Source organism: Silene latifolia, chromosome 9, assembly GCF_048544455.1.
Source record: "Silene latifolia isolate original U9 population chromosome 9, ASM4854445v1, whole genome shotgun sequence".
In the NCBI taxonomy this organism is placed as follows: domain Eukaryota; kingdom Viridiplantae; phylum Streptophyta; class Magnoliopsida; order Caryophyllales; family Caryophyllaceae; genus Silene; species Silene latifolia.
The window spans coordinates 137,665,269-137,677,917 of record NC_133534.1 but is presented as its reverse complement, the minus strand read 5'-3'; the positions used below and the strand labels follow the sequence as shown (position 1 = coordinate 137,677,917).

At 40.2% G+C, this 12,649-nt stretch overlaps 1 non-coding gene across 1 annotated transcript; it reads left to right on the top strand.

Annotated features, from left to right (window-relative positions):
- Positions 1–9,048: 9,048 nt before the first annotated feature.
- Positions 9,049–9,155, top strand: LOC141602938 (small nucleolar RNA R71). Its single transcript, XR_012524841.1, has one exon. It is a non-coding gene; the product is annotated as a small nucleolar RNA R71 (small nucleolar RNA).
- The last annotated feature ends 3,494 nt before the right edge of the window (positions 9,156–12,649 follow it).

Genomic DNA, 12,649 nt, shown 5'->3' with positions numbered 1-12,649 from the left:
TTTATAGTTCCCCTACAATGTAGAACACGAGATTTGAAGAATAGAAATGAAACGGGTTATGCAATGCACGGATGGACCTGAATCCGTGTTGTCCAAGAGGAATCCGAGCGTCTTAAGGGTAATCTGCTCGTCTTGCAGGAATCCGGGCATCTGAGGAGGAATCCGTTCGTCCTGTTGAGCTGCAAAAATCAAAAATTTGGTCTGTAACAGAATCCGAGCGTCCCACGTGAGAAGACGCTCGTCTGATTCTGGACGCTCGTCCTATGGAGAATCCGCTCGTCTTTTTGCTGCAACACTTGAAGAAAAGTTCCTGTAAGAGAATCCGCTCCTCTTTTTGAAAAGACGCTCGTCCCACATAGCAGAATCCGCTCGTCTTCACTGAAAGACGCTCGTCTTGTGGCGAGTTTTCCTGAAGCCTATTTATAAAGAATCCGAGCGTCCCGTGCCCCCAGCCGCTCGTCTTCCTGATGCGATCCCGCTAAGTGTTCACAAATTAAGATGTGGTCGTTGGGTCATGGTCGAATCAAAACATAATTTATAGCTTCACAAACAACTCTACAATTAGTAAAGAGGCAAGTAAAGGTTGGATCCCAAGGGACGGGTATTGAAATGAGATTTCTATTGCAACTAGTGGTGTCTAAGGGGTGTCACAAATTGGGTTGATGTAGAAGGTCACTAAACTAAAATAGCAATGAAAATAAACAAGCAAGATGAATTAAAGGGGTGTAAACAATTGATTAAAGGCACTAGGGTGTCATGGGATCATAGGGGAATCATGGGATATGATCATACAAACATGTTCTCAAACTATAAGCAAGCAATTATTGTTGTGATGGATTGAGTTTGGTTATATCTTACAATCCTAGGAAAGTTTGGGTCCCGGAGCCGAATCGATTAGATTGTACAACACCTACAAGTCGACTTAATCTTCCCTACTCAACCACATGCATGGTCTAATGAGACTCGAGTTTGGTTATGTCTTACAAGTCTCATTGAAAAGATAGGAGATGATAGTAAATGCAAGGATTCATAGGCTTAGCATTTCATCAAATATAACATGTGCATGAGTTGGGATCAAAACAAGCAAGCAAATAAAACATGAAAGCATATTAATTTAAGTATGAATCATTCCCCATGTTGGTTTCCCCTAATCACCCATTAACCCTAGCTAAGAGACTACTCACTCATTATCATGTTGATCATGCTAGCAAGGTTGTCAATCATACCAACAATATGAAACATGATGAATAAATGAAAGTAATTAACAATAATTAAAAAGGGATTAAGAGATTATACCTACTAATGATTCCAATAATAAAGCAAAGATAAAAGAAGTACTTGAATGCTTGATTGAAAGGTTGTCAATCTCCCAACAATAACCCAAATAATCTTCAATTACCCAAAATAAAGGATGAACAAAAGAGAGATTAAAGAACTAAAACTTGGATTAAAACATGATTAATACTTGATTACAATATTTAAAGAGAGATTTGATTGATATTAACTACACTAATTATTGATAAGAAGAACATGCTCCTCTAATTAGACTAATGGGGTATTTATAGTGTAAATTAGGGAGGATGCATTAGGGTTAACTAAGGGCTAAACTAGTAATTACACTTTTTAAGTTGAGCAAGGAGGACCCGGTATTTTTCAAGAGAAGGGCTTCTTTCTTCGTAGCTTGGAGAAGACAATCCGTGCTGTGCTGGAATCCGGGCGGAATAGGGTCGGGACGGGCGGATTCTGGCGTTGGAATCCGAGCGGATTCAGGGGAATCCGGGCGGATTGTGGAGGGGGAATCCGAGCGGATTAAGGCAAAGCCGCTCGGATTGTGCTGCTGCGGGACGGACGGATTGGTGACAATCCGCTCGGATTGTCAGTCAGCAACAAATCTTCTTCTTTTCTTGCCTTTTCTTCATAAATTCCTTGGGGATTTCCTTGGGGACTCAAGGATCCTTCCTAAACTTTGCTCTTCTACTATAATATGTACAAAGGCCTTCTAATCTTGTCTCTCCTTGATGCTTGGTCATTGAATTCGATCAGTTTAGTATCGTTTTGCCATGAAAATGCAAGATTCTTACTCCTTCCCTACCAAGGGATCAAAATCTCAAAGAATATGCAAAACAAAGAACTAAAGATAAGAAATGACCCAAATAAGCACTAAAAAGCATGGGAACAAGGCTAATTCGGGGGCTAAATACGCGCCAATTATGGTCACATCAAATATCCCCAAACCGAACCTTTGCTCGTCCCGAGTAAAGAGGTGACAAAGACTAGGACCAATACTAACCTATCCTAATAATATAGCCGATATGAGACAATTAGCGGGTCTCACTCCGCCCCTTCAACTCACAACAAGACAACCATGAGGTAGGATGCCTTCTTGCAAGGCAAGGTGGGTCTTGCCAAAATGGCGACACATCCAAACATTAAGCACACAAAAATCACATAATGGATGCATCTACAAAAAGAATAGCCACTCCCTCATCAAGTGGCGGAGGCACTAAAGAGGAACAAATTTAAGAGCATGTAATCCTTCACAAATACTAGTTCAACAAATTACTAAGACTAAGAGGATGGCACTAAATCACCTCCAAATGGTGTTAAACTAAACTACTTTCGTTCTCAATTTCCAAATGCTTTCGTCAAGAGCGATCGGATGGTGGTGGAATGATGATCCCTATGATGCTAGTAGCATATGACATGACAAGTCTCGAATTCTCTACAAAAGTAAAGGTCATGGATCGTCCCAAGCTCGACCAAGTGGTTTGACAAAAGGCTTTTTGGGAATGAAATGCTCAAATCTTTATTCACAACGGGTGGATATGACTAGTATTCAAAATTTTCCTCATTTCACTTTCACATTTCAAAAATTTAAGATGGGGTTTGTCCCTTCCGGGCTAGTGTCCTTTGCTTTCGCCAATCGCTTATTAGGCAACCGGTTAACCTCTAGACAATAGCTTTTCGGGGTGATAGTCACTCTGTCTCTGGGCGGCCGAATTCACAACCGTATGGGGGCCCAATTAAATGGATCCCGCACCAAAGCACATCGAAGTGGTACGCCTCCATCAAAACAACTTAAATTTCTCAACTTTCAACAATTCACAACATTTGAGGTTTCCTTGGCATTACATTACTTCCACATGACAAAATTTCTTTGAAATGAGCACTTCAAGCTTATTGACAGAAAATATTTTTGGGTTGCCTTACCACAAGGTCAAACAAGGTCACCTAGACAAGTTAACCAAGTCCACATCGCATCACGGGGTTGGATAGGTGACTCACATGCAAACCCTTGACTAGGCCTTGGGTCATGGGTCAAAAGACACTAGTATGACACTATCTAGGGTGTCTTACAACCATTCTAGTAGGCAAAGTCTTAAGTTGAACAAGTATTTATAATGGCTTAGTTGCTCTTGTCAAAGTTCCTAAATAGGCATTTTTCAAAACATTTCTAACATGCAACTACATGCCATGATGCAACTAATATAAACATCCTAATGCAAGTGATTCTATCAACTAATATGACATGTAAACTAAATGCAAGTCCTAAATTCACATTGTTATACCGCATCAATCAAAATAAAGCCACATAGTCATTAACATAAAGAGGAAAAAGGAGATTGGAAAGATCATACCATGCGGTCTTCAATATCCTCATGTCTCGGATGTGGCGTAGTCATTCAATGTGAACAAGGGATAGAACAAACACAATATATACAAGACAATATATACAAGACTACAAAAAGGAATAAACATGTTTTTGGGTTTTCAATTTTCAAATTTTTATGATTTTTGAAATTTTTCAATTTTTTGGATTTTTGAATAAGAGTTAAATGTTAGAATTCCCATCCCCACACTAATATGGGCATTGTCCTCAATGGCCAAAATGATGGAAATTATGCAAAGATGATGCATGATTTCTATACTAAATGCAATCTACACTAAGCTACACTACATGATGCATGGTTTTTGTTATGACGGAGAGAATAATTTAGATTACCTCCCGTTGTGTATGCATTAACTTCCCCAAACCGAGTGAGACACTATTGCTAATGTCCAAAGATGGGTGTAGTTCATGCACACACTATGCTATGCATGAAACTAATTTGTCATTTTGGATTTTGAAAATGGGAACAATAAAATGAGAACACCTCAATGGTACCGAGGTGTGAGTCCTCTAATGGGGCTAGGACTACTCCAACAATGATCAAAATTAAATAAAATACAAGGAGAGAAATAGACAAACCATGAGAGGGTAGGAGTCTCCAAGGCTTGCTAATCTTCCATCATGCTATCATCATCACTTCCCTCATTAGAAGTGGCCACATTGCCACTTCCCTTGTCATTTGCTTCTTCACTTTCTTCCTCATCTTCCTCATCATCATCTTCACCATCCTTTTCTTCTTCACTTGCTTCTTCCTCAATATTATCATCAACTTCTTCATCATTACCAACAACCTCATTGTCACCCAAAACGACCCTAGATGCACCCGGACATAAGACTTCTCTATCCGCCCAACTAGGCAAAGGACAAGATGGATCAAGTAGTCCTTGCCTAGCTAAGTGTAGGAGGGGTGGATATTGAGCCAAGTAGGCATTTTTCCGATCTTCATAGGCTTGCTTGTGCATTGCTTGCATGAGAAGAGTCACATAGTCTTTCCCAACTTCAACTCCTTCCGGCTTGAGCTCTTCATACTTAAAGGGGTAAGGTGGTATGACAATGGAAGAGGAGGGCATTTCAAGAGCACCCTTTTGTTGTTGAATGATATACTCGGCCTCTTTAGAAAGGGCAAGTAGATAATTGGTCCGGTGGACGCTTAGATGACAAATCTTCGAAGGCAAGGTGAACGATCTAGCTTCACTAGTGAGCCATCCATACTTAGTGTCAAGGGGGTTATGGGCAACCCACTTGAACTTGTGAATCATAGTATGCATATCAACAAGATGGCCACCCTCCTTTGCTTTGTACTTGTTATCCTTATTGAAGTTAGGATCAAAGTGCTTGGCTAGGATAGTGACTAGGCCGCCATTGACAATAACGGTCGTGCCCTTCTTCCCACAATCAATGTTGAGCCATCTATCTACCAAGAGCCTCAAAGAATTGTAAGGCTTGGTGTGTACTCTTCCGATATTCAAAGCCGATTCAAGGAGAATAAAATCAAGTCTTGTGAAATGGTTGGTATCTTTCCTAGCAATTATGGTGTTACCCACGACCTTGTGCCATACTCTTATGCCCGGATGGTGGACCAAAAGAGCACGACTCGCATGAAAATCCTCAAATTTCTTCCCGGAGATTGCCTCCCAAAGAGGTTCGGGGTCATACTTTCCATAACTCTTAAAATAACTCGTTTCATCACTAAGACCCAAAATTTCACCCAATTCCCTAAAGGTAATGCGTCTACTAACATTAGCTAGACGAAACTCGAGATTCTCCCTATTCTCAACTTTGGTGACTTTCAAGGAACTTAAAAATTCCAAAGTAAGGGAGGGGTATGTCAATTCCCTTGTTTCAAACAATTTCTTCAACCCCATGGCATTGAAAAAGGCTCTAGTTTGCTCAAGAACACCAAATTTTTCTAAGGTATCTTCACATATGAATTTGGTGGATTGTAATGACTTCATAGCAAACTTGACAAAGGTATTTCTATGGGTATCGGAAATAAAAGTTACCTCCGGATAATGCAAAAGTTGATCAATTACCGGAGTAGAAGGTGTTGTTGCTCCCATAGAAGGTTGTTGTTGTTGTTGCACTTCCAAGTTTGGTGTTTCTACCACCATAGCCAATGCTTTCTTTGTTTGAAGAGCCTTTTGCCTTTGTGAGAGTGCCTTAGCCTTTGGTGCCTTTGTTGCCTTTATTGCTCCCTTAGTCCTTTCCATTGATGAACTAACCAAGAAAAGAATGAAAAATCTTCAATTTGTAGTATGCCCAAATCGATTTGAAGGTGAAAGTCTTTGCCTTTATGAAATCAAAAATCGACTCAAAGGTTGAATATTTTGTGCTTGGTTTTGATTTTTGTTGAAGAAGGAGTGATTGATTTGTTGTTGGAAGGATGGTTTGATTTGTATTTGGTGAATGTTGTTGAGGGTTTTTGTTTTTGTTTTTGTGATGGAGAGGATGAGGGTTTTGATGTTGTGGGTAGTGTTTATGAATGAATGAATGAATGAAGGTGGGAGGGGTTTTAAAGAGACCGAAATTTTCGAATCTGCAGAGGCAATCCGTGCGGATTCTGCCCAATCCGTGCGGATTCTGCTCTTTCTGGACTTTGCAAAACTCGCCTAAAGACGGGCGGATTCAGTAGAAGACGCTCGGATTTGCTGAACACGGGACGGGCGGATTTGCTTAAAGAGACGGACGGATTTGATCCGAGAAAATTTTGCTTGTTTTCCTCAGCTGCAAAGACGGACGTCTTTCTTACAAGACGGGCGGATTCTTCAAGACGGGCGGATTCTTCACAGGACGCCCGGATTCAGTCACAGTCAAGAAATTTTCAAAATTCAACTCAGTTCAGGACGGGCGTCTTTTCTGCAATACGCTCGGATTACTGAAGACGGGCGGATTCTGAGGAATCCGCTCGGATTCTTCCCATGTGTACACGGATTCAGTTCCATCCGTGCACAATGCATTTCCCATACCATTCTTCCATTCTTTCTTCAAGTCTTGTGTTTGTCATTGTGGGGGCACTACTAAGGCATGGATAGCCTAGGCAATTGTCATCCCCACACTAAGCTAAAAGCACTACACATCAATTAAAATTGTTAGTCCCTCCCTCACTTCTCTCAAACATGACAATTATTTTGATCAAAGTAAATAAAAATCCAAAGATGACAAAAATGCAATACAAGAATTGAAATGTAAGTTAGGGAGTTAGAAATATTTACAAGTGGTGGTTTAGGGAGGACTCCACCAAACTCTCATTCTTGATGAGATGTCAAGGGGGCATGTCCAAGGTGTTGTTGATGTTGCTCAACACCTTGAAGAAGTAATCAAAAGCTTGTTCATTATCATGGTAGAGGTTCTCAATAGACCGTGGCCCTTGTTGGTCTTGATCGATGGCATTACCAATGTAGGGATTAAAAATCCCTTCAAATTCGTCGTCCCAAAGACCACAAACTTCATTGAGTTGATCATTGAAAATCGCTTGCTTAGATGGAGATAACTCTCCCAATTTCTTCTCTTGGCCAATGAGGCCATCCTCTTCTTCCTTGGTTGATTTTGATGAGCTTTGCAAGCTCTCCTTGTCACAATTCACTTGCTCTTTGAATGAAGCATCTTAAATTTTCTTCTTCCATTGGAGTTCCGATTTCTTCCTTTCATCCTTTCGGCTATAATGATCAATCATGAAACATGGTTTATGCAAACGAGGAGCTCTCATAGTCTTGTCAAGATTAAAAGTTATGCTTTCATCTCCCACTTCTAGAGTGAGCTCACCATGTTTCACATCAATCACCGCACCCGTGGTGTGTAGGAAAGGTCTTCCTTGGAAGATTGGAATGTTGGAATCTTCCTCCATATCAACAATGACAAAGTCCACCGGAATGAAAAACTTCCCAATTCGCACGGGGACATCTTCCCATATCCCTAACGGTGTCTTCGTCGATCTATCGGCCATTTTGAGTGTGATATTGGTGCATTTAAGCTCTCCCATCCCCAACCTTTTACTCACCGAGTACGGCATGACACTCACACTAGCCCCTAGATCACATAAGGCTTTGTTGATCGTCGTGTCGCCAATGGTACACGGTATTGAGAAGCTTCCCGGATCCTTTAACTTTGGAGGTGAACTCCCTTGAAGTATTGCGCTACTCACCTTAGTGAAGGCGATAGTCTCAAGCTTCCGGATCGACTTCTTCTTTGTGAGGATATCTTTCATGTATTTCGCATAGGCCGGCACGTGATTGATTAATTCCGTGAAAGGAATTGAGACTTCCAAATTCTTCACAATTTCCATGAATTTTCCAAGTTGATCATCAAATTTTGGCTTGGCTTGACGATTTGGAAAAGGGAGTCTAATCACAATGGGCTCCTTCTCCTTGGCCTTGTCTTCATTTTTCTTTGAACTTTCTTCTTTTGATGATTCTCCATCTTTGGAGTTTTGCACAATTTCTTCCTTTTCACTAGCTTCCACAACTTCATCCTCAACTTGCTTCTTCGGTGCTTCATACCTTGTACCACTTCTCAAGTGAATGGCACTAACCGTTTCATGTCTAGGGGGATTACTTTGAGGTGGTAATTGCCCCTTTTGTCTTTGTGAGCTTGAAGATGCTAGTTGAGTCAATTGTGTTTCCAACATCTTGGTGTGAGCTAGAATGTTGTTGATGGTGGTTTCCTTTTCTTGGCTATCTTTTTGCATTTGAGTGAAAAATTCTTGTTGATTCTTTTGCATTTGGAGGACCGCTTTTTGGACATCAAAACCTTGGTCATTTTGGTGATTGTATGGATTTTGATTTTGGTAACCTTGGTTTTGATTGTAAAAGGGTCTTTGATTTTGGTTTCTTATGGGTGGTGGAGTGTATGTTGTTTGAGGGTTTTGAACATTTTGGCCTTTGTATGAGAGATTTGGATGGAATTTGGTGTTTTCATTGTAAAAGTTGGAATAAGGGGTACCACTCTTGTATGCTTGGAAAGCATTCACTTGTTCATTTGTTCCCCTACATTCACCTTGGTCATGTCCCAAAGTTCCACAATTCTCACATATCCCACTTGGGATTGATGAGGATGCCGTCATGGCATTAACATGATGCTTTGATGATTTTGAGTTTTCCTCAAGTCTAGCCATAGCTTGTTCAAACTTCAAGTTGATTGTGTCAATGTGAGCACTAAGTTGAGCACCTAATTGAGTAACGGAGTCCACTTCATGCTTTCCTCCTCTAGTAGCCTTGCGAGGTCTACTATATTGTGAGTTATGGACCGCCATTTCCTCAATCTTGTTCCATGTTTGATTGTCATCAACTTCGGTGAACATTCCATTTGATCCCATATTAAGAATGTTCCTAGAATCTTCATATAAACCATTCCAAAATTGTTGCACCAAAAACCATTCGCTAAGTCCATGGTGAGGACATGAGCGACAAATTCCCTTGAACCGCTCCCAAGCTTCATACAAAGACTCTTCATCCCTTTGCTTAAAACCCGTAATTTGAGCTCTTAGCATGTTAGTCTTTTCCGGTGGGTAGAATTTTTTGTAGAAAGCTAGAGCCAACTTCTTCCAAGAATCTATTCCAAGGGTGGCCTTATCAAGGCCCTTCAACCATTGCTTCGCGGTGCCGATTAAGGAAAAAGGAAATAAGACCCATCTAATTTGGTCTTGAGTCACGCCCGTTTGAGAGATTGCATCACAATAGTCGCAAAAGGTTTCCATATGAGAATGAGGGTCCTCACTAGGCATCCCCCCGAATTGGCTCCTCTCAACTAATTAGATGAAGGCGGACTTGGCAATAAAATTTCCGGTTAGATGTTGCGGTGTAGGAGTACCATTTGGTAGATTCTCCTCGGTGGGTACGGAGTGTGACGAGAATTTAGGCATTGTAGGTGGATTTTGTGGGGTATTGTGTAATGGGTTCTCTTCTCCTTCTATTGCGAAAGGATTGACAAACTCACTAGTGGGTTGAACAACTTCACTAATACCTCTTAAATTCCTCCTAACAAGTCTCCTATTGTTCGTCAAGGTTGTTTCGATTTCACGGTCAAAAGGTAACAAATCACCTTGTAACCTTCTAGACATGCAAAATATCAAACAACTCGAAAACAATTAGAACAAACCTTGAGGAGTTTTACTTCCTCAAGGCGAAGAACAACACAACTAATAGCAATAAAAAGAGATCTAAATCAAGTAAACACTGTCCCCGGCAACGGCGCCATTTTTGATGCGATCCCGCTAAGTGTTCACAAATTAAGATGTGGTCGTTGGGTCACGGTCGAATCAAAACACAATTTATAGCTTCACAAACAACTCTACAATTAGTAAAGAGGCAAGTAAAGGTCGGATCCCAAGGGACGGGTATTGAAATGAGATTTCTATTGCAACTAGTGGTGTCTAAGGGGTGTCACAAATTGGGTTGATGTAGAAGGTCACTAAACTAAAATAGCAATGAAAATAAACAAGCAAGATGAATTAAAGGGGTGTAAACAATTGATTAAAGGCACTAGGGTGTCATGGGATCTTAGGGGAATCATGGGATATGATCATACAAACATGTTCTCAAATTATAAGCAAGCAATTATTGTTGTGATGGATTGAGTTGGGTTATATCTTACAATCCTAGGAAAGTTTGGGTCCCGAAGCCAAATCGATTAGATTGTACAACACCTACAAGTCGACTTAATCTTCCCTACTCAACAACATGCATGGTCTAATGAGACTCGAGTTGGGTTATGTCTTACAAGTCTCATTGACAAGATAGGAGATGATAGTAAATGCAAGGATTCATAGGCTTCGCATTTCATCAAATATAACATGTGCATGAGTTGAGATCAAAACAAGCAAGCAAATAAAACATGAAAGCATATTAATTTAAGCATGAATCATCCCCATGTTGGTTTCCCCTAATCACCCATTAACCCTAGCTAAGAGACTACTCACTCATTATCATGTTGATCATGCTAGCAAGGTTGTCAATCATACCAACAATATGAAACATGATGAATAAATGAAAGTAATTAACAATAATTAAAAAGGGATTAAGAGATTATACCTACTAATGATTCCAATAATAAAGCAAAGATAAAAGAAGTACTTGAATGCTTGATTGAGAGGTTGTCAATCTCCCAACAATAACCCAAATAATCTTCAATTACCCAAAATAAAGGATGAACAAAAGAGAGATTAAAGAACTAAAACTTGGATTAAAACTTGATTAATACTTGATTACAATATTTAAAGAGAGATTTGATTGATATTAACTACACTAATTATTGATAATAAGAACATGCTCCTCTAATTAGACTAATGGGGTATTTATAGTGGAAATTAGGGAGGATGCATTAGGGTTAACTAAGGGCTAAACTAGTAATTACACTTTTTAAGTTGAGCAAGGAGGACCCGGTATTTTTCAAGAGAAGGGCTTCTTTCTTCGTAGCTTGGAGAAGACAATCCGTGCTGTGCTGGAATCCGGGCGGAATAGGGTCGGGACGGGCGGATTCTGGCGTTGGAATCCGAGCGGATTCAGGGGAATCCGGGCGGATTGTGGAGGGGGAATCCGAGCGGATTAAGGCAAAGCCGCTCGGATTGTGCTGCTGCGGGACGGACGGATTGGTGACAATCCGCTCGGATTGTCAGTCAGCAACAAATCTTCTTCTTTTCTTCCCTTTTCTTCATAAATTCCTTGGGGATTTCCTTGGGGACTCAAGGATCCTTCCTCAACTTTTCTCTTCTACTATAATATGTACAAAGGCCTTCTAATCTTGTCTCTCCTTGATGCTTGGTCATTGAATTCGATCAATTTAGTCTCGTTTTGCCATGAAAATGCAAGATTCTTACTCCTTTCCTACCAAGGGATCAAAATCTCAAAGAATATGCAAAACAAAGAACTAAAGATAAGAAATGACCCAAATAAGCACTAAAAAGCATGGGAACAAGGCTAATTCGGGGGCTAAATATGCGCCAATTATGGTCACATCACTTCCCCTGCTATTTTGAAATTTTCGGGTATTTTAAACCCCCTTCCCTCATTCATTTCATTCTTTCAACATTCAAACACTACCCATAAACCCCCAAAACCCCAAAATACTCATCCTCTCCATCACCAAAAATAAGATTTCCTCAACCAAATTCAACAAAATCAAATCAAAACTTCCTCACAACAAAAATTAATCACTCTTTTTACAAAATCAATTGATTCAAACACCAAAATCTTCAACTTTTGAATCGATTTTTGAGATACAAAGCAACATCCTTTCATCTTGAATCGATTTGAGCATAGCTAGAAATTGGAGATTTCAACCTTCCTTTGTTGTAAATCAACAATGGCAAGAACTAAAGGAGCAACAAAGGCACTCAAGGCAAAGGCACTTTCAAAAAGGCAACAACTCCTTCAAGCAAAGAAAGCTTCAAAGGCTTTGGTAGTTTCTAATGCAAATTTGGAAATTCAACAACATGATCTCCCTATGGAAGCAACAACATCAACAACTCCGGTTATTGTTCAATTATCGGACTATCCGGAGGTAATTTTCACTTCCGATTCTCATAGGGATAAATTTGTCCATTTTGCTAAGAAAACCATTATGCCTACAAAATTCATTTGTGATAATGCCTTGACAAAGTTGGGTATTCTTGAGAAAACCAAAGCCTTCTTTGAGGCCATGGGATTGGGTAAATTGTTTACCATGAGAGAAGTGACATACCCCTCCCTCACTTGGAATTCATAAGTTCATTGAAAGTGACTAAGGTGGAGACTAGAGAGTACATCGAGTTTCGTCTTGCGAAAGTGAATAGACGCATCACCTTTGATGTTTTGAGTAAGATATTAGGCCTTAGTGATGCCCCGTACTATCATAAAATTCCCGAAAAGTATGACCCCGCTCCTCTTTGGGAGGCAATTTCCGGAAAGAAATTTGCGAGCTTTCATGCTTGTCGTGCTCTATTAGTTCACCATCCGGGCATTAGAGTGTGGCACAAGGTCATTGGAAATACTTTGATAGCGAGAAATG